This window comes from Cryptomeria japonica, chromosome 5, assembly GCF_030272615.1.
Source record: "Cryptomeria japonica chromosome 5, Sugi_1.0, whole genome shotgun sequence".
NCBI classification, from domain to species: Eukaryota; Viridiplantae; Streptophyta; class Pinopsida; order Cupressales; family Cupressaceae; genus Cryptomeria; species Cryptomeria japonica.
The window spans coordinates 678357868-678381927 of record NC_081409.1 but is presented as its reverse complement, the minus strand read 5'-3'; the positions used below and the strand labels follow the sequence as shown (position 1 = coordinate 678381927).

Genomic DNA, 24060 nt, shown 5'->3' with positions numbered 1-24060 from the left:
AAATAACAACCAGCACACATAGAATCGACTTTCAAATCGCAGCAGTGGAGGCCAAATTCTTAGCATTTATCAATCGAATTTGCAGCTCCAAACCCTATGGCGGCGGCAGAAGAGATGGAGAACATCATGCCAATGGCAAGAATGAAAATGGAGTAGATTTTAGGGTTTACTTTCCCTAAAATGTATCGAAGTGCCTAAGGCATCATTTGCCTTTGTTTTTACCTTTCTTTTTCCTCTCTCATATCCCTCGTGAAATGCCTAAGGGGTCGTTCCTTTTTGCTTTCCCCTAATACATCTTTATTAAGTGATTTATTAATATCACTTAATAAGTGATTTGTAATGACAAATATTTATTAAGTGATATTAATAAATCACTTAATAAAATATGTCTTTTACGAAGACCTTTGAGCATAAGTCATAAAATAAAAAGTTTAATATATATTAATTAAAGTTTTTTTTTTTAAATTTCATTTTAATTAAATATTTATTTTATATCATGTTTATAGTTAAGTCAAAAATACTAATAAATGAAATAATAAAATGTTTGTTAAAGTAATAGATAGATCACTTTATTAAATTGTTTTATTATTATTTACATTTATTACCATTTTGCCTTTAAACATAAACATGAAATAAAACAAATATTCAATTAAATAGTAAATTTTAAAATAAAAAAAAAATCACTTTATGAGATTATTTTCATTTTATTTGATAAGGTCAAAGGGGATATTTTTGCATTAATGAAGGCTTGCAGGCCTGTCAGGAGATATTTTGGGGCCATTTATGATGCATTTAAGAGCTTTTATGGTAGCAGCATGGGCTGGCTTGACTTTTGCTCAAGTGTGTTCCCTTTCAGACCTATTTTAGGTCTTCAAAAGTGGGCTTTATGTTTCTGCTCGCCCAAGACGAGGTGGATTATTTTATTCATTATCTGCTTTTTGGAAAGCATATATACTGCAGGACTTCATTATTTCAAGGGTTTTTGCCTTTTGCTTCTTTCAGACTGTAATTTTCTGAGTTCTCTCTGCAGAAAGGAGTGAGTTTGTAACTCATTTTCGGAGAGTTTGACAGCATTGTAACACCTTTTTGACAGTAATACAATATTTTGCCTCCTCAGATTTCTTGTATTTGTGTGCTTGACGTTAATGCAATTTCAAGTGATGTCTTTTATCCTTGTGATTGTGTTGTTGTTAGCACCTTGATGCAGGAGTTTTTCTAATTACTTGCAAGTCATAGGTTGTGTCAGTTGTAAGAGTAACCTAAGGTTGTGAGAAAACATCTTTTCTCCTACTGAGATTATTATTTTCACAGCCTTCTTATGAAGTGTTGATGCAGAGGTTATGAATTTTCTAAGTTCTGCAAGGTTTCTTTTATTACTAGTTATTTTCGTGTGTTAATCAGTTTGTCCAGGTTTTCAGGTATTCATTTTGGTGTATCACCTTAGGGTTAGATTTTAATTTTATATGTCCTCCTCTTCACTCTTTTCTTTGATGCAATCCAACTAAAAATTAGAAATACAATTATTACCTATCGACGGAAACTCAAATAAATAACCCTACACAATACTCCTACACTTTCCATCAGAGGACAAGGGCACCTTTGGCCCAAAAGCTGAAGAATTACCCAGTACCACATAATAATTAATGTGCCAACCCTATCAGAAGTTTGTTTAATGTGCATACTTGAGCTGCAATTGATGCATCCATTGCATCAATTTTTAAGCAAATGGCATACCATTTTACTCTTCTCAGGCAACTTAATATGAGGACATGACTTGTTTTATCAGTGATGAACAAGCAAGGTATAAACCACTTCAGTATGTGAAACTTATTGACTCTTATTGATAAAGAAAAAATATGCCTAGATTATGGAGAGGTATGGCATTGTGATAGGCAATTGGACTCATACTAGAAACCGTTTATTACTAAATGTCAAGCAAAAGGTCTCAAGCAAAAAAGTAGAGTTCTTCCAAAACCAATTATGTGATTCCATTATGGAGGTAAGGTCAACAAATGTTTTTTAGGTCATTAGAGATGCTACCCCAATTTGCAAAATGAGTGACTTCCTGGTGTAAAAGAAATGTTAGCATGTATTTTGGATACAATCATGTACTACAAATTTGACAAATGTGGAACTCTTCAAACCTATTGATACATGATTTGGTAAGATTCTTCATGTTTCTTGAGTCTATTTATGCAGTCAAAGAAGCGTTATGTTCCAATATAGTAAGAAATACCTGGAAGCTAGGAATTAATTTGAATTTGTAACGAAAATTGAAGTTGAAGGGAGACAAATGGTACTTGATAACTATGCTTCAACCAAATATTAAATTTAAGGTTGAGTTAGTAAAACCTATTTGTGAGGTAATTTCAGTGTTCCACGGGCGTTGGGGACGAGGGGACAAGGGGACCCGTTTCCGGGATGGGGGAACCAAGGGCCCAAGTTTGGGGACGACGGCGGGGGGGTGGCGGGGTGGTGCTGCTGATATAGTTATACATATACATATGGTACTTCAAAAACTAGTTTTGAAAAGATGTATGACAGTATTACAGTATAAGAATTACATTTCAAATGAGACTATAGGAAATTTGAAATACTAAATCTAAATAAGTCTCTGAAAGCAATATCCATGGCTCTCTGAAAGGTGGCCCCGGCATTGATAAGTCCAAAAGGCATTATTTTATATGCAAATGTCCCCCATTTGGTAGTAAAAGCGGTCTTCAATCGATCTTCAGGTTCTACCAACACTTGATTATAACCTGAATATCCATCCAGAAACGACATCATTTGTGATCCGTTGACAATTTGCAACACTTCGTCCAGCAATGGCAGTGGATAATTATCCTTCTCTGAAGCTCGACTGAGATTTCTGAAATCGACACACAATCTGATCTCTCCATTCTTTTTCCTGACAGGGACCAGGTTGGCGACCCAAGTCGAATGTCTTACTGGAAAGATGATTTTAGCTGAAAGCAACTTCTTAACCTCCTGGTATATCAAAGGTTCCAGTAAAGGATTAACTGGCCTTTGTCTTTGTCTAAAAGGTTTGCTTCCTAGCTTCAAAGGAATTGTATGAGTGATGATTGCAGTATCATAAGTTTTGAGATCTTCATAGCTCCAAGCGATGACATCTGGGAAATCTCTTACATTTTTCAAGATACCATTCCTCTCTTGCGAAGTACAGGTCTTCCCAATGAACACATTTTTAACTTGTCTGTCATCACCAACATTGATTGTGTCACATGCATTTCCTTCCATGCTATGGCTTTTCATCTCCCTCAATTTGTCGGGATCAAAGATTCTTTCTAACTCCACCATTCCTTTTGGAATAGTGTTTATTTTCAGATTCAAAACTCCTTCTGCATCCAGTTCTACTCCTTCCACTTCCTCTTCATCAATGATTTGGGCTAAGAAGACATCCGTGTTGGTCAAGAAATCCAATATGTGCTTGTCGTCTTCAAAGACTTGAAAGTTGGTGATGTTGTCTGGGACTGAAGGTACTGGGGTCAGCTCTACTGTGAACTTCTTCAATCCTTCCATAGCGAATGGTACCAAAGAGTTGGTGGCCTGTGCAAGAGAATTAGCCACCTGATTCTGATGTATGTATATGGACTTAATATTGAAAGCATCAAAACTTTCAATGAGATCCCAAACCCGATTCCGGTATCTAGTCAGCCTTTTGTCATGGCACACATACTACCTCCTAATTTGTCTTATTACTATTTCTGAATCTCCATATACTTGCAGTATTTTAGCCTTCTTTCTGATAGCTAGCAATAACCCATGAATCAAGGATTCATGTTCAGCCACATTGTTGGTGCATGGGAATTGTAGCCTATGGGCAGCGAGGTAGGTTTCTCCTGATGGACTGATCAATTCAATGCCAGCTCCAAATCCTTGTTTGGACTTAGATCCATCAAACCTTAGTGTCCACACTAGAATCTTCTGGTCTTCTGATTCTTGGACATCTTGGCTTTCCTCTGATGTGTTGGATAGAATTTCATCTTCTGAAGAGCTTTCAACTTCTGGGTCTTCAATTTCTTCTACAATCAATGTCTGTGGGACCCTCTTGTATACTTGTTCTAATGCAGTCTTGCACATAGCACAAGAAAATTCTGAATGGACGGCATTATGTATCCTACACCAGTTGGGGAGGAGTAGATCTCGAACAGAGGCTAAGTTGCCAAGTTGCATACTTTGTTGCACATTCTTATGGACAAATTTTCTACAATTTTCAAACATTCCATCATCGTCTTGGTCAGATCCTTGATCGCTTTCCACGATAATTTCCGTGGATTCTATCACCTCTTGTTAGGTGCCTTTCTCTTGCAGATCTTGTATCATCAAGACTTCTTCTACTTTAGGTTTGTATGTCTCCAAATCAGTTTCCAAGAATAGGACTTCATTATCTTCTCCATAATCGGTTATCATAAGTCTCAATCTTGGAGTACTGTCGATTTTGATTTGGTTTGGAACTCCTCTCCAGGGTAGCCACATATGTGCAAAGTCCGTTGACACATACCCATTCAACTTTCGTGACCAATCTCTACTCAGAAGCATACCATATGTGTCAGGTATATCCACGACTGATATGTCTATGAAATTTTGGACTCTTGGGTCTGCTGCTAACTGCATGTGGATATTGTTCAATTCTCCCATGACTGGAACTTCTGTCTTGTCTAACTGAGTGACCTTCCTTCTTGTGGTGCAAGAGTTATACCTAGTTTCTGACAGACAGCCAAGGGCATTACATTGCTAGAAGCTCCTGAATCATATAGACAGTTGTGCAATAGTTTCCCACAGATTCTGACTGATAGCAGGAACGGGGCCAGCTCATCTTTTCCTTGGCAAAGAATTGAGGAATCCTCATCATGTTCTTGATTCTTTACTTCATTGATCTTTGGATTGTCACTCTTTTCTAAGGTTTCTTCTTTTGAATTTTCCGTTTTCTTTGGAGACTTTCCTTTCTTGATCACATCTTTCTTAGCAGCAACCCATTTTTCGGGAAGGATCTGAGTTGTAATGAGGCTTTCTTTGACGGTGGGTTGAGTTTTCTTAACATCGCCTCTTTTAAGTAACACTTTTCCTTCTAACATGTCCTCCTTTTTGGCGAGGAATGCTACGGTCTGGACCATACATTCGTCTTCCTCTGACTTTTGTTTGTTATCAGCTTCGTCTTGAATTACATTGATGGTGGCTTGAATATTATTGGCCACTTCTTTGGAAGTATTCTGGTTATTTGGCCTTACTGTGTTTGAGTCATTTAGGCTATTGATCACAGTATCTTTAATTTCTGACACTTTCAACAACTCATAGAGTGGCAAGCTAATTTTAACCCTTTTGAGTTCTTCCAACACCAACATAGCCAATCTTTTCATTTCATCCCTTGGGGAAGGAGGAGCATTCCTTTGCCTATACTCTTGTGCATCTTGTGGATAATCCGGAGTATTGCTAGCCTTTGGATCTGGAGGAGTAGAGAAGTTGTTTGGAGGGATAGATGTTGTCAGAGGTTCCTGGTTTCTCTGATTTCTTTGGTATACCCTCGGACCTACGCCTCCTGAAGACTGGTGGAAGACTTCTTTTATTCCCTCAACTAGGACGCTATTATTCAGAGGCGAGAAATAATATCCTGAGTCTTCAACAGGTTCATTTGCTGATGCCGGTGGAAACTAGGAACCAGGAGGTACCATCGGTCCATTAGCTGATGCTGGCGGAAATCTTCCATTCTGGGCCTGGTCGACCTCTCCTTTTGGTAAATGTTTGTAACTTTCCACAACCATGGCTTGGTCATATCGAGTGGTTGGGACCATTTCATATCCTATTGTAGGAGGGTTTTCAGGTGCATCATTGCTACGCATTTCTTGCTGGAATATGTCAGCTGCAATCTTGAATTTCGGACACTGCAATTCAGAATGCTGATTTGTACTATGGAGTCTACACCAGCTGGATAAGGCCGCCTCTGCTAGAAACACTTTACTGGTAGAATGATTCTCCTGATTTTGTGAACTTGATGGGTTGTCTAGTGGCGTTACCATGTTTCCATTATTAGGAGTTGTATTCCATGTTCTTCTCTGAAAGCCTTGATTGTTGTTTCCCTGATAGTTGTTTCTGAAACCTTGGTTATTATTCCCTTGAAAGTTTTGATTGTTCATTTGTTGTCCTTGGTTAATTCTTTGCATGCTCTGTAGTTGGTTATTTTGGTTCCTCAAGTGGGTCACTTCAATTGACAGCTTCTTGACTTGTTCAATCAATTCTTTCATTTCGTCCTTTTCTTCCTGTGTTCTTGAAGAGCTTGTTGCATTTTGCAGGTACACAGGTTGCGTTGGTGGGGCTTGTGAAAGTGCAACTCCAGGATGAAGTACCAATTGGTTTGACGGCTGCATACTAGGATATGTTGCTTGCGGAATAGGATTCATGACTGGGGTCTGATTTGCCAAAGCCATACTAACTGCTTGAATTTGGTTTGGTGTTGCAGCAGGTCCCATATGGAGTAGCGGCCCAGTAATAATCTGCCCCATGTGCTTACTGACTTCAATAGCTTTTGCATATGCTGCATTTAAATCATTCGAGATAGGATAAGTTCTCATGAACATGGCAGTGAGATGATCTAAGGCTCCATAATAAATCTCCCTTGGGTCAGCAATGAGATATGGATGTCGCAACATCGTGTAAGCTCTATGGAATCTGTTATTGAAAGAAGTGATAGGCTCATGTTCTCTCCTTCGGATCTCAACAAATTGTCTATATAGCTCAGCTAGCGTGGTTGAGATACCAAACTTTGCAATAAATGTATCTTTCATTGCATCCCATGTTCTGATGGACCCTGTTGGTAGGTGAATGAACCAGAAGTAAGCTTCTTCTCCCAACAAGTAGGGAAAAAGCCTACATGCTACATCTCCGTATTCAACTCGCCTGTTGCGAAGAAGATCTTCGAACATCTTGATATGATCCTCCGCGGTACGATTGAAATCACTGGCATTGAATTTAGGACAGAAATTCTCAGGATTCTTAGGCATATCATGATAAATTGCAAATTCAAATGGTGATGGATTATCGATCATCCACGTAGCGCCGTTGAGTGCATGAGCAGGAGGAGGAGGAGGAGGAGCATTGTGAGCCATCGTGCTTCCCGAAGGTTGGAAACTTGATTGAGAACTTGGTGAACCGTCCTGGCTTACTGGTTGAGAAATTGCCTGGATACTTGCCTGAATTGTTGCTTGTACTTGTTCTTGAAGAGATGGAGCTTGTAATAACTCGGGAGTGCCTTCTAATCTCGATTCAGATTCTCTTAGAATATTTTCTCTTTTAGCCCACTTCGATCTTGAAGTGAACTGGAGTTCAGTCAGATTTTTCGTGCCTGGTGTAGATCTCAATATCCTTTGATGTTTTTCAGGCGAGAAAGAACCAATACGATCTAGTGTGAAGATCTTGTTTCTGGGGATTATTGCAAGTTCCTTTGGTTACAAAGTTCTCGGGCGGTGGCTCTTTGGCATTCTTCGGCTCTGTCTGCTTCTTGTTCCAAAATGATTCTGACCCTATTATATTTAGTTTCACTTCTCCTCATGTTCCACGCCAGGTCATTTAGTCCAGAAATAATGTCCTCTTGAATGTTGTCTATTTCCAAATTAGGTTGTACTACCTCATTCAATCCTCTATGTGGCAACACCATGATGATACATGTTTATCTCAGATTCTGCTAAAAAAAAAAAAAAAATTATTTTCAAGATAGTACTGTTCCTCTTGAATGTTCAAACTTTTGCATAGAAAAGTAGGGGCCCTCCTTCGAGCGCCAATTCTGTTGATGTGTATTTTGTACACGACCAAACACAAAATAAAATACCCAGAGGTATCTTATCCTCTCTTGAGTAAAGTTACCGAATGCTGAAGATATCGCAAAGAAGGATCAATCGGTGAAACTTCAAGGTTCTTTTATGTAGGTTCTCTACTCGTGGATAAGCACCAGTGGTCGTTGTGTTTACTGTTTTTCAAGGGGCCTTACGTACTTTCAGAGAAAGCTTGTTCATGTGACTACATTTCTAAAGAGGAAACAGGATTCTCCTAATACTAACAGATTTTCAAAAAAGATCAAAAGATAAAGGATTCAAGGAAGAGATACTTAAACTAACCCTAAGAATGACTTAATGAGGACTAGTCTTGATAAGATTCTACCAATTTCAGTATTGCCAAGAGGTTACAACTCCACTGGAATTGGTGCGATCTTCTAAGGGGATTCAATGATTTTCAAATCACTAAAGGGGATAGATACTATCAGTAAGATACATATCAATGCCTCCAACAATGATTGAACTCTTAAACAATCTCAATGTTTCCAGTTGACCACACAGGGCATTCTTACAATCAGTAAGGAGCTAGTGGTTTGGAATGTGAGTCTTATCAAAGATCAAGTACAACATTCGTCCTTCAAACTTAAAACTTAAATGCTATCTCTACTAAGAGTGATTCAAGAAAATAAACAACCATGAAAATAGCCACAAAGATTGCAATAAAACACCATAACTTCAATATTTTATTGATCTCATAGCCAAATAAAACAACAATTGTTCAAATTTCTTTCTTCACACCTTATTTCTCTGCTGCTGATATTAAACTTATTTCTCTCTAACTTTTCTAACTTTCTCTCTAACTAACCCCTTAAAATGAAATGAGTGAGGGCTTATATAGCACTCTCAAATACAATGAACGGCCTGGATCAAAAGAAGATCGACGGCTGAGATTCTGACACCTAAACCCTAATTAGGGTTTGTTACAAAAAAAGTCCCCATTTAGATAAACATTATCAATCCATAGCCAATAAGAATTGGCACAAATAACGAGGAGACATAGACCAATAAGAATTAAGCTAGCTGCCACATCATTTTATAACAACTTTTCATCTAGAACTTTGTTCCCCTTTCTATGCTCTTTTCTAGCATATTCAATGAATCTGGACGTGACCGCCTCAATCTCAGCAATGGGAATCTCAGGAAGATTCTTCATTCGTTCTTCCAAGTGAAGAACTTGATCAAAGGCAGTGAGAAGAGTTGTCTCCCATCCAAGCTCCACCTCTTTTGTTTTCTCAATTAGGAACATAGTTGCATGCATCTAATTTCGCTGCTCTTCGGTGACTGTGTTCTCCTCTTTGCAAAAGATGATCCTGATCTTGTCTTCCAATTCTTGGATGTCTACATCCGTCTCGATCTCAACTCTTCTACTAAGGATCGACCACAATACCTCAAATACCTTGTCTTGAATAGGGTGGATAGTTCCCTCAACTTGGCTGCACCTGGAACTGATATCTTCGAAAAGAACTTCCTTTATCTGGAGCAAAGTTGACCACTACAGAAGACTATGGGCTTCTCCACTCATTATCTTCTCTTGCGCTACAATCTGTCTTGGAGTCCTCCTTATCACTTGCAAGATCGGGATGACAACATCTCTAGTGCGAGCAAATGCATCCACAGTTACCAATAGATTATGGATGATCTCAAGAACTTGGATAGCACGGTGGACCGTCTTCATCATCCTTGTTGCAAATTCCATAGCTACCTTGTAAGATTCATCAATCCAAGAACTCATGAGTTGGACCAAGCTCTTTACCCTTTCCGCCTCATTTATTGAAAGTGCATGCAAAGGAGATATTGCTAGATCCTGTTGTCTCAAAGGTTGATTAAGATGGCTAAAATAATTCCTCCAAGCACTGACCCCCTTTTCTAGTTTCTTATTCTTTTCCATTTCTTCTTTGAGTTTGTCATTAAGTGCTTTCAGTGAATCAGTTGCTTCTTCCATGGCTTGCACAGTGGTAAGTGGACCAAGATCAAATGTTTCCAGATCGTATTCTTCTGCTAGAATCTCATCTTCATACTTGTCCACCACTAGTGTAGCTATCTGCACTTTCCTGGAGCCTGTCTCATCTCTAATTACCTTTGACATCTTTGTGGCCTTCTTCTTTTCTATTTCTTCATGAGAATTTCCTATGAGGCTTTCCAAGTCAAATACTTGTTCTTCCTCTTCGACCACAACTACCCTTGTCAACCTCTCTTTTAGCCAATCTGGAATGATAGATTTCCTTTCCCTTGTATTTCTTTAGGCAGAGGTCTATCTTCCCTGAAAGGAGATGTTGCTTCATTATCATTCTTTTCTTCTTGTTGCTCATTAGCACCAACTTGGGGAAATTGACTCGATGAATGTTGAGGTGTCTGTCCTTTTCCTTGTTTATCATTTTGTACCATGGATTCCATAGACTCATCAATTTCATACACTATCTACCTCTGATCTTCTCCTTGACTTGCTTCCTTTTCATGCCTAGAAGATGTGCTTGGTGGGCGATCAGGATTCACTTTCTACTTCTTCTTGGAAGGTTCTCTCTTCTCAGGTCCTTCTTTCCTCTTTGAACCTTTGGAATGAGAAGTATTCTCACTCACACTTGCCTCTCCTTCTTCTGGTCTTGTTTCCAAGGTGAATGTCATGGATACATTCTGCTCCTTCAACTTTTGATGCTATACGTCCACCCATCTGCGAGTGCAAGATAAAACGGGAGCCATCAAAGCTCTTAGGTCCAAAACCTCTAGCTCATTCCAATCTATCTTCACTTCTTTATCTTCCTTCTCATAGGATGATTGGAGGCATCTACCACTGTCTTGGGCTTGATCAGCTACTCTGTAAATTTTGCATTTCCTGATGAGATCCAAGGGTAACATGGAATGCATCTTTCTTTTGACCTCTACATCATCTTGGACATTCATCCAAAAGTCCTCCACCTGAAACTCATGCTTGTACTTCTTCCCGACTGTTTCTTCTATATGACCACGAGGATCGAAATTCTCCCTTGAGGCAAAGGATGTGAATGAATATAGAGATAATTCTTTCTCTGCATCCTCCACGGCTTGAGTATTAGGACATACTTCAACTGAGTTCCCTAGCATGATGGGTACGGAAATCCCATTTCCAGGCTTGTGTCTTGATGCCTTCGCATAAGCTGCCAACTATCTAGTCACCTCAAGTAGTATTATCCCGTCGGTAGGATATCTCGGCAACATGTAGGGAGGTGGAGGACATCCATGAACTCTGATGTATGTGAATTTTGGAAACTGAATGAACCATGCACCATGCTTCTTCACGAGCTCCTGTGCGTCCAGAGACAGTCGATTGTGAATCCCTCCTTGCAATATCCTGGTGATATACATCGTGAAGGTGTCATTGACTAGCTTGTAGTCACTTCTTGGCGGATGATGCAATTGAACATAAGAATCACAAACTCTTATTTCTCCGGGTCCTCTCCCAACAACTCCTCAGTGCGGTAGCCCTGCGTACTCAAAACTTTTGATCAAGGCATATATAACATATGAACTCATGTGAAATGACTTGGTAGGAGTTAGCCTTCTCAACTGCACGTCTAGGTTGTTGCTAATGATTCTAGCCCAATTGAGTATTCCCTTTACTTGGACGATCAGTTGTATGAAGAAGAACATCCACTTGTCGAAGAAGAAAGCTTGAGAGGCACCCGTGACCCGATTGAGCATGGTTATCAAGTCCTTGAATTCTTCTTGGAAATCAATTCGGTGTGGTGTATTGGGAATCTTGTTCAGGCGAGGTCTGCTCTTGAGTAGCCAATTCATATTAATGAAGTTCAAACAGGAATCAGGATCATCCTCATAGATAGACCTAGCTCCTTCTAGACTTTTGTAGATCATGTCTCTATGTTCCAGGAGATGAAAAGCTTCACTTGCAGCTTCCTCCGAAAGGTAGGCTAAGACAGTTCCATCCTTGGCTACAATCATCCTTGAGTGTGAATCATAGTGTCGGACACACTCGATCATCAATTCATGACACTTGACTGCAGGAGGGAAACCCGCGGCCTTGATGATGCCACTCTCAATCATCTTCTTCGCAACGGGTGACGGTTTGCCAATGTAGGGCGCTTCTCGAAACTTCTTCACATTGAAGTTTCCTAGATTGGTGTCTCAGATATTGCTCCACTTGGACACGATCCAGGTTTCCAATTCATCATTCTTCTGATCCTCCTTAATGAGAGCCTGCCGAGTAGTAGATCCATCGGTCTTGGGGGTCATCATTTGATACCTCTTCCTTGATCTTTTAGCTATCAACCTTGAAAAATGAATGAAGGAAGAATGAGAATTTGCTGGACAAAGATGTTTGATCTGAATTTCTGGTCCTCTCTTTGATGGATTCAATCTTCAATCAGCCTTCAAGAAGAAGTTCGCCCTCAACCAGCCTTCAAATATCTTCCAAAATCTGGAAATTATCCTCCAACCTGCTCAATTTCGCACCTCCAAATCTGCTCTTCAAGTTTGCACAAGGGAAAATGAATGAATGATTTAAAATTGTCAAAACACACCTCCCTTATATAGGGGGCTCACCTTGCTTTGCATCAAGGCCGACTTGGTAAAGGCTTAAATAAATTGAAAAAAACTCCTCCACAAGCATGGCCGACTTGTTTGCAAAGGCACAATAATGAATTTTGAGCGCTCAAATATGATTTTTTAATTTCTTAAAATTGATTTCAAAGCTAAGGGTGTATTTTTTATTTATTTTAAGGCTTAAACATTAGTTGATCAATTTATAAGTGCCTTAATTTATGCGAATTTGTCTTAGTCTCCCAAAGATGTATAATTGGCAAATTTAATGGAAAGATTTAGGCTAGCTTAGCGAATGCTAAAGCTTGATCAAGGTTTGATGAATCTTCATTCTCCTTAGGCACTAGAATGTTCATAGTTTAGGTCTCTCCAAGGAGGCTTGTTTGAACTTTTTGTCTAGGCTTGTTTACTTCATTAATCAACATCCTTACAACCTAGATTTGCCATCTTTCATGTTCTTGTCATCATAATTTTGCAACTTGCCTTCTACTAAGTCTAAAGAAGGTGAATAATAGGTGTCTTTAAGGATTTCGCCCTAGACCCTTTGGAAGGGTCAAGAGCAATTTTCTTGATTAGGCCTCAGTTACCCCATTTTCTTCACTTCAAAATCCTCCGAAAGGTGAGCATACGCTTGTTTTGGCCTAACAAAGCCTAGGATTTCGATTTTTTAGCCTTTCACATGGGTAAATTAGGTGAAAATGGGAATTTCGCTTTGGACCCTTTGGAAGGGTCAGGAGCGAAATTCACTTTTTAGGTCACAACTCACCTAATTTTGATCAACAACCTTCTTCAAGGCAATCTCCAAGGTCCATTCATCTCGACCACTGACTTGGCTCAACACTATTTTGGAGGAAACATTGCATTTTGGGAATTTCGCTCTGGACCCTTTGGAAGGGTCAGGAGCGAAATTCAGCCTTCAGGTCAAATTTTTAATCTCCTTCACTTCAATTCATCTAGACTCCTTCATTTCGAATCTACTTCTCAACTTGCCAGTATTGGTTTGATCCTCACAAGACCCAAAAGGTCAAATTTGCTCAAAAGCCTAGCCAGGGACAGGACCAATCTAGAATTTCGCTCTGGACCCTTTGAAAGGGTCAAGAGCGAAATTCTCATTTTAGGTCAAAATATACATCATTGATGGTCAAAAATCTTTCCAAGGAATTTCAAATAGCCTCTTTCACCCTTGTTTAGGCCTGACTTCACTCAAATCTTGAGAAAAAAGGTGGTTTTAGGGTTTTTCGCTCTGGACCCTTTGGAAGGGTCAGGAGTGAATTTCTTGTTTGTAGCTCATTTCCTCATCATTTAATCTTGAATTCACCTCACAAGGCAAGGAAACATCTCTCTTCTCCCATTCAATCCAATTTTGACTTGATTTTGCAAGGAGAAAAAGGTGATTGAAGAATTTTCGCCCTGGACCCTAGGTGATTGAAGAATTTTCGCCCTGGACCCTTTGGAAGGGTCAGGAGCGAATTTCCTCCTCTGGCCTAAAATCATCACTTCTGGAGACAACAATCAACTCAAAGGCAATCTCAAGGGCATCTTTCACCTTGGTCTAGGCATGGTTTAACACAAATTTGAAAGGAATAGGTAGATTTTGGGATTTTCGCTCTGGACCCTTTGGAAGGGTCAAGAGCGAAAATCTTGTTTTAGGGCTATTTCTCCATCCTTTCAACTTCAAATCACCTCCAAGACTTAGAACACCTTGCCTCACTCCTCTATAGGCCATAAAAATCAAAATTTTACCTTGCCTTGCAAAGAAAATAGGTGGAATTGGGATTTTCGCTATGGACCCTTTGGAAGGGTCAGGAGCAAAAATCACTCTTTGGCTCAATTCCTTCAAGTTTGATAATCATTGCTAAGTCAAAGTCATTCCTGAGGACCTCTCCCATCAAAACTCACCCTAGTCAGCACTTGGCTTGGCACAAAATTGGGAAAAAAGGTGATTTAGAGAAAATTCGCTCTGGACCCTTTGGAAGGGTCAGGAGCGAATTTCTTAATTTAGGCTTTATTCCCCCATCATTTCAAGTTGAATTCACCTCAAAAGGCTAGAAAACACTTCTCCTCTCACATCCAACCCAAGTCTGACATGATTTTGCTAAGACAATAAGGGATCTTAGGAATTTCGCTCTAGACCCTTTGGAAGGGTCAGGAGCGAAATTCATCTTTTGGTCCAAAATCCTTCACATTTCAATGCTTCCAAACATTCCAAAGGCTACAAGATGTCCATCCTTCCTTTCAAGATACCCTGCAAATCAAAATTTAGTCAAACTTAGGAGGAAATGAGCTTCAAGAGGGTTTTCACTCTAGACCCTTTGGAAGGGTCAGGAGCGAAAATCTCATTCTAGGCTAGATTACTCACTTTTCAAACTTCAAACCACCTAAAGAGGCAAAACTAGATCATTTTCCACCTTAGGAACAAGGTTTCAAGTCCATTCAAGGCAACAAATGAGGTTTATGATGAATTTTGCTCTGGACCCTTTGGAAGGGTCAAGAGCGAAATTCTCCTTTAGGCCAAAATTTTGTTCTTCAAAAATCCACCAACTCCATCTCAAGGCAAGATCAAACCAATTCATCTTCAAACATGCCCTAGAAACCAGCACTTAGCCAAAATTGGGAAGGAAATGTGGGCTACAAAGATTTTCGCTCTGGACCCTTTGGAAGGGTCAGAGCAAAAATCATGATTTGGGCTTGACTCTTGACCTTTTCAACTCCAATTCTCTTTGAGAGGCAAACATAGATCCTTCCTCATGCTTTTCTATCAAGATCCTGACTTTAGCCAAGGGAAAAATGAGAGTTTTCAAGAATTTCGCTCTGGACCCTCTAGAAGGGTCAGGAGCGAAATTCATCTTCTTGACTAAAATCCTTCATCTTTCAATCTTTACAAGGCTAGAACATTCAAAAACATCACCAAGCATGCCTTAGAAACCAAAAGCTTGTCCTGAATAATGAAGAAATTGAAGTCTTTAAGGATTTTTGCTCTGGACCCTTTGGAAGGGTCAAGAGCGAAAATCACTTCTTAGGTTGATTTTCATCTTCCTTTCAACTCATTCTCACACAAACTTGGCCAAATCAACTTCCTCTTATCGCAATCAAGACAAATCTCCATTATACTGGGTCTAGGTGAGGTCAAACTAGGTTTCAAGGTCAAAGGAAGGGAAAAAAGGAAGATTTCGCTCTGGACCCTTTGGAAGGGTCAGGAGCGAAAATCTCCCTTTGGGCTAAAATCTTCATTTTCCCAAGGTCTAAAAACTCTTCTTCAAGGCAAAAAATGTATCAACTTTCGCAATTACGCCTTAAAAGTCAACAACCTTGGTCATATCTTTCAAAACTCCTTCAATCATCATCAAGTGCATTTGTTCATCAATTTCTAAAATCTCTACTTCCATCTTTTTCTGACCACTGACTCTGCTCAATCGACTCGGACCTGGAGGAAAACTGGACTCTGACAAGAAAACCATTAATCCAGACCTATCCTGACCTGAGACCTATCCAGAATTTTCCTCAATCTGGCCATCTTCATTCTCCTGAAAGGAAAAGCTTCATTAAGGCAAACTTAAGGTTTCAGGCAGACAACTAACGACCTCCCAAAACTAGGCTAGACTCAGCTTGAAAGAAACCCTAATATGAGCTTTCAGAGATAAACCCTAATCTACCCAACCCAGGCGCCCACTCACTCACTCAAATCCTAGCAAGCAGAGAGAAAACCCAACTAAGGGAAAGCAAGACCCAAAGAAAAAGAGGGGGTCCCCATTCTAATGGGGCGATCTGTGAAATGGTCACAACACGTCTAAAGGCATCAGGTGTTATTTTTCTATTGGCCCGCGTCTAATTAGGGTTACCCCTTAATCCCCCCAAAAGTCACATCTTTTTTTAAAACTGCTTTTTTTTTGTTAGCTTTGACGTGGGAATGCGGGAGACGCCTAGGCGTCTCCCCGTCCCTCGAGAGACGTTTGGGCGTCTCTCGAGAGACGGGGAGACGCCCAAACGTCTCCCTGGGAGACATCTCCACGTCTTGGCGGCGCTTGGGTGGCAGTGGCGGGACGGCGGGGGACGTCGCGTCCCCATCCCCCTGTCCTCAAGACGTTTCTAACGGGGGGACGCGTCCCCGTGGAACACTGGGTAATTTGCATTGCAAAATCAAAGAAGCAATTTATGGAGGAGATTTAGAAAGAAATTGATTTTATGAGTTTAAGTCACCAAAAAGAATCTTTCATTTGAAGTACAGAGGTAATGAAGGGATCATAAGCTGTAATGAAGAACATATATCACTGAGGAGAGGATGCCTCAATTATCAATATTTGGCAGAATGAGTTTTCACATGGACAAGAGAGTTTTCTACCATGGAATCCTTGTCTAATGGGACTACAAAGAAAGAGCCAATAGAGTGGTGATGCAACCACAATGTTAATGTATCTGAATTCCAATCAATCAAAATACATGTACTCTCAAAAACAGCCGCTTCTCCATTACGTGAGAGGAATTGGAATACTAAACATTTAGGTCAAAGGAAGAGAATCTGATGTACATTCTTAGATCACTTCCAAACCCATCTCATATAGACACATTGTAAAAGAAGGTTTCTTCAACAAAATAGGACCAAAGTCCATGTTATGGAGAAACCCTAGCATTGAAGGATGAGGTGGTTGAGACAAATTGCTGCACTAATTTTGTAATATACACCCCTAGTTTATTTGAAAATATTGCAATTGGAAAATGAGATTTAAATTAGCTTCCTTTTCACTTTCTAACCACCCAGATCCCAGAATGGGCAAGGTGAGAGCATACGATGTTCAAGATTAATAATAACTGAAATGCAACATCAAAAAGGAAAGCATTATGTACTGTCCATCTCCAGAATTTAAATGAAATAACAGATTTGAAACACAAACTACAATATTCACTAAATAACATAGACACACTCTTCAACAAGTATATTCAAACTGCAATAATTGCTTATACTCAAACAACAAAAATGAACTTGCACAAATGATTGAAAGATATTTTTTGACTTTTTTACCACTTAATAGACCTTGTCATTGCTGAAGCGCACCTATAAGGTGCTTGTACCACTTAAAAATGACCTCAGGCACTGATTCATTACATTTGTCACTTGACTGTGTTCCTATGTCTATTTAAGCGTGCCTTTATGCCATTTGTGCCTCTTAAACACCATTCTTTGTCTTCTAGGCATGCTTTTCTAAGGTTTTTGCTATTTCCAAGCAACTAGGCACTTATATAGCTAAACTCTCTGAAAAGCACCTCATTTCATCAACTCTGCAACTTAAATGTCTTGTTCCACTGTCTTGAGCACTTGTGCAGTTCACCTTAGTCTCTCAAAATCATAACCATCACATGAGACACACTTTCTACCTCCTTTTGCACTTTAAACTAGTCATGACAGTCATAGGCACACCTTAGAGCTGCTTATGTCACTAAACAGATGATCAGGCACTTGTTTTACTTTTCACTGATGCTTCTACCTAACTGTCATACAGGTCTTTAACTTGACTGGTGCTGCCACCTAAATGACTGATATTTCCTTTTAGTATTTTGTAATCTCAGTCAACATATTGTTGGCACCAAGAGACAAGAAATAATGGCCTTCTGATTCCTCCTTTCTAGCTTAGAGATTATTAAAAAAGCAAGTTAAAGCGGTGTCATTTATTACCAGACTGGACATTTTAAGCTTCCAGGGTCTTTTGGATACCAACAACCAGTCATTTAAATTTGCCAAAACAATGTGGAGAGAATAGTCATTAAAGTTAGTGTAATGTCCCCTATTCAGTAACCCTGGAAAGTATACAAATAGTTGGTGAACTAGGACAAGAAAATTACTTACTTAAAATCTCTATGAATTCCCTTTAAAGTATCTTGCAGAAACAAATAAGATTGCTTTATTTATTTGTATATCGAATTGGAGTTTTTATATAGTTGTTTTAATTACAAATAATTTGTTGCAGATTATTGTTTTGGGACTGGAGTCGTGATAGGGTTGCCCAGCCAACCCATGCTAAGCCCTCCAGGTCTTACTAACATGGTGTGGGTCTTATTCTCCTGATCATACTCTCTTTGGGAATGGAGTCATGATCAGGTTACCCAGCCAACCCATGCTCAGCCTTCCAGGTCTTACTAACATGGTGTGGGTCCTATTCTCCTGGTCATACTCTGTACCCCTTTCGGATATTATATTTGATCAGATATTAATTAAATGATGCCGTTATTTGTACCATTCATTGATTACATATTCTGATATTCATTATGTTATTGGATACCATTGCTTATTTAACAGATTGTATTGAGTATATACCATAGTATTGACATGCTACTGAATTATTCCAGTACTGGATTATATTGCAGTTATACGAATTTTATGCTTACTGTTCCCATAATACAGAATGTGAATTTATTATAGTTATACACTGAATTAAGATGCATTTAACTTCCTTATTATTAAATAAATATCATCTGATTTACGCTATGTATTTCAGAATGTTATTACCAGATTAATAGTCTGATGCAATGTATATATAATCAGAATATTACTGACAGTTTACTTATATTGGATGGATTGTCATATTGTCATTTCATTGTTTACTCTATTCTTGAGAGCGGACGATACATACCTGGTCGGCACCTTTTTGAATTCCCTTTGACTGCTTTAAACCCCTATTGTATTGAATATAATGCAGACGTGGCTGAGGCAGCTTACGTGGTCTGTTCCTTGTTTTTCCCTTTTTTTCTATCCCCATACCTTCTTATCCCCGTGTGGGATACAAAGTGCTCTATAAATATCACAAGGGATTCGCAGCATATAGATCATGTCTCTTTACAGGAGACAAAACAAGTCACGTCTTCCACAAGACTGATCATCGCCTTGGGTTACGACTCTTGGAAAAATGGTAACATGCAGAGCGATCATCTTAGGAAATACATACTATCATATCTAATGATTATTTATTGATATTTATCAGTAAATTAATAGTTAACAATAATTCACATTAAATAGAGTTTTAATAAATATTTGATTCAGATATAATCAGATTAGTACAATAATAAGTGGAATTAATATTCATAGGTAGTAAATTAAGAAAAGAAAAAAACTGATCAGCTAATATCTGAATTCTGATCAAAATTGTAATACATGAATATATTTGTTTTTAGTATATTTATTATTGGGACACGACAGTCCTCCCCTCCCGAGTTTGCTTGTCCTCAAGCAACTTGAGTTGGGGATGGTTAAAAATTTCCTCCCCTTCCCAAGTGGCATCTTCCTCAGGTAATTCCTTCCACTTGACTAGAAATTCCAGAATGGTTTTGTTCTTCAACCTTTTTTCCCTCATATTCAAAATAATCTCAGGTTCCAATATTAATTTACCTTCATCATCAAGGGGAGACAATTCTGTACAAGGAGTAACCTGTTGGCCCAGAACCTTTCAAGTCTGGAGATGAGGAAAATATTGTGGATTCTACATTTCTCTAATAGTTCAATCTCATAAGCTACCTCTCCTATCTTTCACAATACCTTGTATGAACCATAAAATAGTGGTTTGATGTTTTCTGCTCCACTGGCTTTGAGTGAAGACTGCCTATAGGGCTGAAGTCTCAAGAAAACCAAGTCTCCCACCTCAAAAACTCTTTCTTCCCGATTCCAATCTGCATACACTTTTTGCTGATTTTGGGCATGGTGCAAGTTATCCTTAAGGGAGTTTTTGTAAGAATTTCAAGGTTTTGTAAGAAGTTTGATTTTTAAAATAGTTTTTTATCAAAATTATAATACATGAATATATGTATGTTTAGTATATTTATTATTGGGACGTGACAGTTAGAGGGATTTGTATTCTTTGTTCCCTCTTCAGCCTTGTTGCCAAATGCATGAGAGATGTTGGATTTAACAAGATTGTTCGGAATGCACAGAGGTACGTGATGAATGCCAAAGCAAATAGTAGGAGGCAAATAGGATTCTTGTTCTCAATAGTGAGTGGAAAACTAGGTGAAGACAATGGGGCTCTGAACTTGCAGATGAGCTCAACCACATTATTGACTCTAATGGGAGTTAGCGTGGCAGCATTGAGATTATTGTTAGTGATGAGGCCAAGAGGAGCCTCGCCTTTTGTATCTTCGTCTAAGATGACTCTAAAAGAACCATTTATCTCAATGATGTAGTTCACACTCTGTGTGAAAATTGTTGTAATGTCCCCATTTTGCGAGCATCAGAGTTTGTAAGAATTAGCCTATCATTTGACCCTCGTAGGCTAATAATTATTGATAGAGGGCCTCGTGTGGCAGTTACTTGGTGATTAGAGACATTACTCTTCAGCTGAATTCAGGTTTTGGCCTTTGCACAGGTTTTTTGACTCAGTTCCACATACTTACTATTTATAGTAAGTCACTATTCAGGGTTTCTATTTTTAGGCAGGCATCCAATCACATGGAGAACGGGGAGAGTCGACTCCTGGCTCAGACGGCTTAGCAATCAGACAAGTACATCAAGAGATATTAAAGTTTAAGTGACTTAAGTGATTTATTTAATATTTTAATATTATTATAAAGTTCTAAAGTAACTTTATAATAATAAAGTCACTTTAATATAATAAAGTGCGTTAAGTGAATAATTTAATGTAGGAATAAATCTTTTATCCCACATTGGCCAGGAAGGTGTTTGAGCTCTCTTAAGGAAAGAATAAAAGGAAAGGCAGGAGTTCATTCTCGGCATCCAGTTGATGAATAGTATTTTGATTGATTTTTATTGTGGAGCCTAGGGCTTTCGCAATTTTCTTCTTTGATCATAGGAAACGAAAACTTCCTATTGATAGTAATTTTGAAGGTGTGAAATAACACCTGAATTATTGCAGTTGTGGGAAAGAATACTTCAGTTTTTTCCTTTGTGCAAATTGGTGAAGTTTTCTACAAGGGTTTGAAGAATATTGAGGACTATCGAGTGCAGACCTGAAGATTCATTGGCAGCCATTAGTAATCGTTCTTTTTAAAATTTGTTCTTGCTGCTACAGTGCACATGAACAGTACCCGTGAACAGTGCACATGAACAGTGCGCGTGAACAGTACCTGTGAACAGTGCGCGTGAACAGTACCCGTGAACAGTGCGCATGAATAGTGCCGCGCTACAGTATTTGTGCTTGATTCCGATTGCAACTTTCATCTCCATCATCGAGCATCACTATTATCAGGTTCCTCTTGCAACTATTAGTAGCTAGTATTGAAATCGTAGGCATATAATTTTGCTGTTGTAAGTGATAACTTTGAATCAGTTTTGGCATTGCTGTAGTCTTTTTGTAAGCCAATTAGTCTTGGCAAATCCATAGCAGCATTGTACTTAGGAATGAATTCAATAAAGAAGATATATGTTGCATACCATTTGTTTGACGAAATGTCCTTTTAATAGCATATATGATCAGCATAATGGTTGCATGCCAGTTGTTTGTCGAAATGTCAGTTGGCTGTAGGTATGCATTCCATATCTAGTTTTCATGTATATGCATTGAAAATACCAAAAAGAACTGCACTCTCATACTAGTTCATTGTAAGAGGTATTGTCAACATCATTGGTGAACTTCCTAAATTTCTTGGCAACTTTCAAAGTGTATCAAACAATCTGAAATACAAAAATCAAAATAGAGAAAGACAGCATACAAAGTGTTTGACAATATTCCTTGAGCCAAAATCAGTCAGTTTGGGCAAGGGATATTACAATTGTACTTGGAGAGTATCTGTTTTTCCATTTGTACAAAATAAGAGACCTATGATTGGCATTTGAGAACTTAAAATGCAATAAACCAGACTACTATTTCATTAATTCCATGACTTCTCTGCCTCATTCCTTTCTTGACTTAGGCATCTACATAGTACTCAAAGTTTGAAGTGTCTTTGGGAGATCCCTAGCAGTAAATGCATAAGACATTTCTGGGATGCTGAGGAAAGGAGAAAATGCTTTCATCAATAAACAATTTCTATGAGAGATTTTGGTGGTGACTTGAGATCATAACATTGCGGTTAAAGTTGATGCCAATTATTTTATCCAGGAAAATCAAAATCTCATCAAACCAAACACAGCGAGCTGTTATTGATGCAGAGGGTCAGGGGTTTTAGGTGATTTCAAGAAAATATGTTTTCAAATGCTTCACACTCCTTGTAGTTACCTAGTGTTTCCAAGGCACCTTAATGGTTTTAAAAAGGCAAATCTCAATCCACTCTCCACAATGACTCCTAAGGTTGTTAAACACCTATTCCAACCCAATCCAACAAGATTCAACTAGTTTCAAAGGTTCAAGTCTTCACCATGCTCTTAAACCCCACTATGTCTGCTACTAGCCCTAGAGCCTCAATTAGGCCACCTGAGGCTGAAATAAATTGTTTTCTCCAACTTTTCCCAAATAACTCCAAAAACAAAATATATTTTCAGACACCCTTTTCGGCTTACTACAACATATCAAAGATTGAGGGTAGGTTGTTTTGGACCGTGCCTTTGCTGTCCTAAGATTCAGACAAATTTGCTTGCCAAAAACCCAAGTTTTACAAAGAAAGTGTAAGAAATAATTCTTCCCCAATATTGAAACTCTCAACAGTGTTTAGTAATGCCTCAAAACTAAGTAATATCCAATAAAATTGGTTCTATGTGCTCTTTTAATGTGCAAACCCCAAAACCCTCACCATTAGGCTCCAAAACCGAGGATTTTCTAATTAAGACCTTTCCAATCACTTCCAGGGCTCATTCAAAGTCCCTTCACCATCTCCTTGGTCATATTAACCAACTTCAATCATCAAACTACCCTCTCCAAGAGGTAGATCTTCTGCTGCTATAAGTTTGCTATGCTTCCTACTCACTTCTCCCTCATCAAACTCATGGTGTACACCTGTTAAAACACACTTCCTGCAAATTTTTTGGTTAGGATCATAATGTACATGTTAGATAGAGCCTCCTCTATGAGAAACAGGACCTTACATCCATAGAAGGGCTCCAAATTGCATTTTGGGCCTTCAATGCCAATGACACAACTCAGAAAATTTTAGGACAGTCAGCACAAATGACAAAATCTGAGCAAAACCTGCTACAAAATCATTCCAAATCACTTATTACAATGTTTAATGACTGCCCAAGACTTATACCATGAAAGATCAATCACTTTCAAGCAACAAAACACAAGAAATTGCAAGAAAATGAAGGTTTTATTCACTTTTTCTGTTAAATCCGTACAACATCCGTACTGTAGCATCCAACCACACCAAAATGGAATTCCAAGGTTTTATAATACCTTCCCCTAACTTCCCAAACCAAAATCCATCAGTTATTCATGATTAAAATGCTTAACAAACAAGTTTTTAGCTTTTCCCCCCAAAATGACACTAGCCACTATTTTCAAATTTTTGAATTTAAAACTCTTATGAAATGGACTTCTACCCCAACCTAATGACTTCTAAAGGATCAAAATGATTTATCAAATAGGTCTAAACACCTTTGAGACCCTTCCCAATTCTATATCCATGAAACCCTATATTTGGTCCTATGGCCTTATTAGGTCCATTAGGACAATTAATCATTACATTAGGATCATTACAATAAAATGCCATAATTGGCTTCAAGACATCATAATTGAGTCTATTAGACCCATACACCTCCTTGTCATGCTTCCATGGTGTCCTCCAAGTTGTCTTCATGCCTAGTGCCCCTGCA

The 24060-nt window shown here is 38.7% G+C and overlaps 1 protein-coding gene across 7 annotated transcripts in view; it reads right to left on the bottom strand.

Moving 5' to 3' along the window:
• LOC131029254 (flap endonuclease 1-B) overlaps positions 1 to 24060 on the bottom strand; it is a 235231-nt gene that overhangs the window by 199882 nt on the left and 11289 nt on the right. The gene's annotated exons all lie outside the window — the stretch shown is intronic.